Source organism: Pteropus alecto, unplaced genomic scaffold (assembly GCF_000325575.1).
Source record: "Pteropus alecto unplaced genomic scaffold, ASM32557v1 scaffold71, whole genome shotgun sequence".
Taxonomy (NCBI): Eukaryota; Metazoa; Chordata; class Mammalia; order Chiroptera; family Pteropodidae; genus Pteropus; species Pteropus alecto.
Window position 1 is genome coordinate 5,927,288 of NW_006433024.1, and position 8,137 is coordinate 5,935,424.

An 8,137-nucleotide genomic window follows, 5' to 3' on the forward strand; every position below is an offset into this window, starting at 1 on the left:
ATTAAGTTTCATGACTCTCCACTGTTCAAAGGGCTAGGACTTTGGGAGCTGTGCAAAGTGGAAAAAAGATTTTAAATAGGAGGGAAAAAGTGTCCCTTAATCTGACATAAATATTTAGGTTTTAACTGTATACCAAGTTAAAAGGGTGTGCTCCCACAAGCCCTCTCACTTCACCTGAGATCTTTATACCTATCTTGATATGCACTTGGTAGCTAAATCTTAGCAATTAACCATCAACGATACTGAGTTTTGGTGACTATAGCTCAGACTGCTTTCTCACATACTTTAAAATCCTAAAACACAGGTACCTTGTAAGGGTCAAAGCAAGTGCTGTTTCTCGATACTGGATGATTTTTCCAGACAAAACGTTTGCATGCTAGGAGACTACCCCTGAGAAGCCAGCAGCAACTGCCGGTGTTAGGTAATTATCAGCATTCCTTCCCCTTCTGGACTTTTGTGGTTTAATAGACCCCACAGAATCATTACTTGTACCAAACACTGCTTTATTGGCACATCCTTTTTTGTTTTCTACTGTGCCTTTGGGTTGTTTTACTCTATATTAGAGACATTTTTCATGGCTACTTTAAGGCAGACGGAGTTAAAAATGTCACTGTTATAAAGTTGACTACTCATGTCATGTAAGTAAAATTAAAATGAAAACAAGTTGATGCAGACCTAAACTGAAGCATTTTCATCGTCTTTGCATTCAGGAGTTTATCTTTAAAAGTAATACCCGTTTGGGCACATGGCTAACATACAATAAATTTATTTACATGCTAGAGAGTCAATGAATACAGATATGCCTTGACTTCAAGTTTTAGGGATGACATATTTCCTCTAATTGTAGGTGTGAAAGAACATAAAGATAGGTGGACAATCCTCTGGTTTTATAGATAAGAAATCTGAAGCTCTCAGATATTGTGTTCTGCCAGAGATCATCACAGAACAACTCCCAGCTCCCGGCTCTTTGGTGCCTTTGGAGCCTTCCCTAAATTGGCTTCCATTGTCTAAACCATTTCCATTATTTTCTAACAACTCTCATAAGCAGGTGAAGTGAGGAAAAATTATAAATTTGGATCCTTTAATTGATTCCTTTAAGACCTCTCTTTTATAACAACATTGAAAGAGGATAATTTCTCTTGCTGAGGCATCGCTTTTTTCTGCTGTTTTTAAATAACAATTTTAGACTATACTGATTGGTTTTATTTTGCCAATTGATTCATCTTTTTTTTCTTTTAAAGAAGTGGTTTTCAAACTTTAGTGAGCAATGGAATTGCCTACAATGCTTCATTAGAAATGCAAAGAGATTTAATATGCCTGGGGTGGAGCATCAACATTTTGATGCACATCACATGAAAGTGGTCCGTGAACCACACTTGCAAAACTTTATTCTTTGCTTCCGAGGAATAAAATCTTAGGGCTGGCAACTTAGGTGAAAGGAGAAGTTTAGATTTTGAAGAAAGGGAGAGATTTAGATTTTATTAAAGATTAAATTGCTACTGTCTATCAGATGAAGAAGATAAGAAAGTATTCAAATTTGCAGCTTGTCCAGAACAATATATTGAAGAACGAAGGACTTGAATAGATAAGAAAAGTGATAATTTCTGTTAATGTGTTAGTGTTTCTTACAGTTGGCTACATTACATGTGCATTGCATTAAAGATAAATTGGCGATTCATCTTCACTTTTTAGATAGACATCCTGAGAGAGCAAAACAAATTTTTAAGATATACTTCCAGATAACTAGAAAAAAAAAATGATCAGCTCTCACATAAACCATGAGAACCTATAAAAATATCAAGATAAACTAAACTTTGGTGGCAAGTAAAAAACTTAATAGAGGCTCTGCCTTCAGACTGATTCCTCTTTCTAGTTTTTCATGGCTCTGGGTGAGTACATTTGTAGCATCCACCAGCTAGATCAGAGAAGGTGGAGCCTGTCTTCAGCCTTTTTTCATATACTGCAGGGTGCTTTTGGACAATGAAGAAGGCACCCACTGCGAGTGATGCTCACCTTAGGTCCTTTGTACAAAGGATACAAGGCTGGACTTTTGTCTCACTCGCCCCCTCACCCTCTTGTAAATATAAAGACTACACAAGTATATTCAGAGGCCTTACCTGCTGGGTGAATGGGCTGAAGGAGCTCCATTAAGAAAAAGACTTGAAAGATCAGGGTGGTGGTGGGGCTCTCTGGCAATGCTATAATGATTGACTGGAATAAAAGTCCTCAAACATAAAGAATTTTACTTTTTATGGAATATTTCCAATTTACAAAAAGAACAAAAATCTGAGTTCACAGCAACCAGCTTACGATATGTTACAAATGTAATTGAAGCTTCCTTTGTACCTCTCCCCAACCATATTTCTTTCCTTCTTTCTCTCCTTTGGAAGTAAGCCTTTTCTTAAACTTTATAATTAATTCCCATGCATATTCTCAGGCTTTTCATATGTGTGTATCCCTAAACAATATATAGTATTGTTTTGCATATATAAATAATACCATTCTGTACTCCTCTGCAACTTACTTTTTTCACTAAATCTATAAGCTTTATTCATGTTTATGAAATATGTGGCTATTGTTCATTTTCATTACTATACAGTTTTCCATTTAAAAATTATACTCCATATTTATCCATTTCTCATCGATATTAAATTTATTTCTATTTTTCTAACAATGCTACCATAAATATTCTTGTACAAGTCTCCTTGTTAATATATGCAAGAGTTTCTCTAAAATGCATTTCGTGTGTGTGTGTGTGTGTGTGTGTGTGTGTGTGTGTGTGTATAGGATTGGAATTGCTGGGTCTTAGATTTTGTGCACTCACCATTATTGGATGTTACCAAATTGCTCTCAAAAGTGACTGTACTTATTTGTGTTTCCTTCAGGAGAGAATAAAAAACCTCACTACTCTACATCCTACCAACATCTGATATTGTAAGACAAATATTTGTGAATCTGATACATATAAAATGAAATCCAAATATAGTTTTAATTTGAATTTCCCTGATCACAACTGCATCTTATCATGTATGCATTGGATATTTGGTGTGCTCTTTTATGCATTTCCTATTTATTTCTTTTGCCTGTTTGTTTTCTGTTGGGTTGTTCATATTGTTTTTGTTTTTTGGGGCCAGGTAATAAATATTTTAGACTTTATGGGCAATAATTTAACTCTGCATTGTAGCAAGAAAGCAACCATAAATGATACATAAACAAATAGTTGTGGCTGTGTTCCAGTAACACTTTTTTGGCAAAAACACATGTTAGACTAGTTCTGGCCCATGGCCATAGTTTCCCAATCCTCTTTCATAAGTACTGATCCTTTATTGAAATCTGATTATTTTTGAAAACCATTTTCAGGATTATGTAAAATTAGAAGAATACACCTCAAAGGTGACCACCTTTTCTTGCAAGTTTAGAGCAAACACTTTGAAACTTCTGGTCCATGGTGAGTTCATGATAAGATTTATATTGCAGAATGAGCCAAAAAGAACCAATTACAAGCTTTAAAATGCACCTCTTTCTGAAATGAATGACCCAGAACTTGTCCTAGGCTTGTAGGGTTTATCATATATTTCATCCGAAAGGCACCCCAAATACTTGACATGATGCAACCACATCATCTGTGAAAAATAGCTCTTGACTTTATAAAAGCACAAGTGCCAAACCCACCACCTGAAATTAGAGGTTAAATATGTATATTAATAATATATATGTATCTATATATACGTACATATACATGTATATGGGTATCTATGTGCACATATATGTGTAAACATTTTAAAACATGATAGATTCACAGAATATGGAAAGAATATCAGGTCTAATCCCTACCTATCAAACATGATATGTACCTACTCTAATAATTGCATCCTCAAGACAAATGCTATTGCTTCTATGCTCTGATGCCTTCATATTTGCATTTGGAGCTTTGGGATGGAAGAGCTTCCACATTGGGCCCCAGTCTGAAACAGGTGCTTTTACTCACTTGTCCTTTCCTTCTGAGTCTCAGTGTCCCTAGAGTGGTCCTAGTGTATAGGAAATAGCACCTATTTTTAGGGATAATATAAAATAATCACTTCGAAGCACAAAAAAATAACAATATAAAATTGTTGGCAAATTAAAAACATCCTTTTAAGCTACTCAGTTGCTAAATCTGGGCTTCTGGGCCCTTTTTCTTCTACTCCACTGGGTGCTTGAGCAAGGTTTGAGGATGGTTGGCATCAGCGAATGCAACTTGTGCAGAACAGATGAATTTGGGGCATGTGAGGACTGACAGACAATGAGGCTTCTGGTGTGACTGGCTGAAGGCTATTCTTGAAGACAGACTTTTTCGAAATATCACCAAAAAGTTTCTTAGTCTCCTGACCTACTCTGATACCCACAGGTATCCTTTCCAATACTTCTGAATGTCCATATTGATCTGAAATTTCAAAACATTAGGGTAAATATCAGAGAAGTGTTCCCACCTATTCCTGATTCTTTCTAAATCTGATTTTCTTTTTCTGATCTTTCCCTTTTAAATCTAACCCAAAAGGAGAATGAGCCTCAAAGGAACAACTTCTGAATTACAGAACCATGTGTGGATCCTAAGGTCTGAGTGTATAAACTACTGGTGAGAAACAGAATGAGGCAAAAATTAAAGGAGTGTTAAAGGAACCAGACAGTGTAATAGGAAAACGAAGATAGAAAAATCAGAGTAGAAAAATGGGAATATCATCACCTAGTCATGCAGAGAAGTTGTTGGGATCAAAGCATTAATACAAAGTTCAGTCTGAATTGGGTTCCTTTTCATTCCCTCAGAATTCCAAATAAAACTCTAAACATTTTAGAAAGAACTTAGCATGAGACAATTACTTAAAAAAAACCTACATGCAGAATCTGTGTATCCTACAAAAAAATGTGCACACAGAAAAGCAGCCCTTGTGGTGGGGTGGGGGTTGGTTCTGCGGCTCCTACTGAAATGTTCTGGAATCTCTTCTCTGTCTACATGAACATATTTGGAAAGTAGCCTAGAAAAGAAAGCAATGAGAGATTTTAGACTCGAGGAGAAGCTGCGGTAGATGTCTTTCTTTTCCTGACCTAGGCACTTCATGTCTCAAGAAAAGACACTCATTAACACCTCTTGCATGATTCCCAAACCTTCCTTTTCGTCTAGTGACAGCTACCATGTCAGAATGAAACTTTTAACAACCCTAAGGGTTTTGAAAATGTCTTTTAAATCATTTTTTTTTAAAAATTATAAGGAAATGCTTTTAAAAACACAAGCAGACTGCCAACCATCTGTCATTTTCAATAATACCTTGGAAAGGGGCAAAGCAAAGAAAGCTATGGAGGTTAGGTCAATGGTGCTGGATGTTAGGATGATGTCAAAAATGCAATTCTTTGGGTCTAGTTGGCAAAATCTGATACTATTTATTAAACTTTTTTTTTTTGCCTCATGTTAGTGTTAAAATATATGTATTAATTTCATAGAACACTGAGGAAAAATTTTAAAATATTTCAGTATCAAAGAGAAAATGGAAGACCTTGAGGTGATAGGGAAATATATTGTAAAAACTTTGCCATTTTACTCCTTTCATTCCAGAATAACACAAACTTATCAAGCTTTTCAACACTTTATTTTTCAAGAAATATTTACAATGCATCTACTCCTCAGAATCTACTCTGTTAAGGACTGAAGAATTTAAATTAATTCTGGCCAGTCTCCATATAAATCACCTAGAAAAGATTTCTAAAACAGACATTCCACCTCCATTGATTCTAATATAGTAGGCCTGGGTTGGGGCCTTGAATTCTGAATACCCTGATTTTGATATAGTACCTCCCTACCCCGCCCAATTTATGTCCCTCTGCTAGAAGATTGTGCAAGTTTGGGTCTTTTGAAAGCAGACACCAATACGGATTGTTCATGCAAGAGACTTATTAGGAGAAATGATGGTGAGGAAAAACAGAGAGGGAGCTGAGGGAGACACAGAACCAGAACCATGAGACCACGCTGCAGTTCTGATTCCATATCAGGGAGAGAAGGAAGGGAAAAGGTTTGGCTGAGTTTTAGATGACAGTGCAGTTCTATCAAAGTTCAGGAAGACCAACGGGGAGACCCCAAGACAAAATCAGTCATCAGAGGAATCTCTTGTCTCCTAAAAAGACCTGCTTAGTATTTCTGCTGTGCTCACTCAGTGACTAGGAGCAGCCTGTGGTAAATGTGGTGAAGATTTCCCTAACAGGACTGTTAGTCAATCAGTCTCCCTGTAGTCAGAGATTTGAGAGTTGCATTTTCACAGCAGCCCCAAGATATAGGGTATGACCAGCTTACAATTCAATTTAAATTATGGAATTTAGAGGCTTAGAGTTAGAAAGGACCTTAAGACTAGTTCAGTTATCTGCCCAAGGCTAAGGAATGCTCAACAGTATCTCTGCTACTCTTAGATACATCGGGGCATATTCACATTGGTAGTAGAGTCTATGGCACAACATGAGACAATTTCTAACAGCCAGGGCAGTTCTGGCTATTGGAAATTGTCTCATGCTCTGCCAAATTTTCCCATGATACTTTTAAAATCTTCAGAAAATAGAAAGAGCTTTGGGGATCATGTGTTAAATCTCATTTACTAGTGAGAAATCAGACCCATGGAGGATAACTAAATTACCCAAGGCGACATACCTAGTTATTGGCAGAACTGGAGCTAATATATAGATCAATTGAGCTTTCTACTCTATACCTGTTTTAATTAATATTTTTAATTTTACGGAAAAAATTTTTTGACATATTTAGTGTCAGGCAAAGCAAGTTAATTTAATGCCTCAGATGGTCTTTGTTTTAGTTAAAGGAATTTGCCATGTCCTTCTAAAATGACTTTTTTCTTGATCAAATATCCTATTTGAGCTTGGGTGAAGATATCTAAGAGATGTAAAGCCAAAGATAATTTCTAGTCAACTAAAGTTGTTCATACTTTGTACAAGGACCAAAACAATACTAAATCAATCTCTTCCTCTACCTCCCCCTGCAAACTTATATATGGAGTGGTAGATAGACATTCATGTAATTTAGTAATTTATACAGGTTTGTTTTGTTTTCTTTTAGGGTAAATTTGGAAAGAATTTTCTCTCCACGTTTATAAAACTTTGAATTTCCTGAAGTACATTTAACTATTACTTTTTAGTTTAAAAGAAAACATTGGTACTATTTTAAACTTAGGCCTGGTATTTAGTCAGCAAGAACTGCTAGAAAATCTGAAAACAGAAACAATAGCACTTTGGTGCCACCTTGTGGTAAAATATAAAAAGGTAGGAGGAAAAGGTTATATGCAGTATAATAAAACTAAGATTCTGTGTACTTACAGAAGGAGATGGGGAAAAAAGATGTGTGTGTGCTGTTGATGCATTTCCTCCTTAATCAACTTTAAAAGAAAAATATTTATAGCCTATAATAAGACGCATTTGGGTTTTTAATCCAATTCTGCCAATATTTGCAAATTAAAAAATGATTTAAAAGGTGGTTTGAAAATTTATATTTTAATTTTCTTACCAGCCATTCTGCTTACAAAATTATTCACTTGTCCATATTTTTACATGGCTGCTGGGACACCACACTTTCTGGGTTCTACTTCTACCTCAGTGGCTGCTCCTAACTTGACACTCTCACCCCATGGGAGATGGGGTGAGAATCTGATTGGCAAATGTGAGACAAAGGAAGCAGCATTTGTGTCACTCCTCTGCCCTTATCCATGTAAGAAGTGAGCAAGTTTTGCTCTTGCAGTCTGGGGATGATGAGAATTCAGTCATTGTCCAGAGTAGATGGGTCAGTCTGGCTAATTTGAGGGAGCATATTCTTTTTTCTCAAGTCTAGGGCAGGTGTGCCTGCCCAGCCTTTAATAGGAAGCTCCATAAGGCAAGGAATTTTTTCCATGCTCTACTGTATTCCTACCCCCTAGCACATGACTAGCATTCAACAAATATGTGTAATATAAATGGATAAATAATAAACATAATATTTCGGTCCCCCTCGGCCAAGTTGTTTGTTTTACTTCCTGCTGTATTCAGAACCAGAGTGGGAAGAAAGATACTACTTATTGGGCCCTGTCAAAAACCCCGATCTCCCCAGATAAACAAGTGGCTTCAATTCGCACCATTC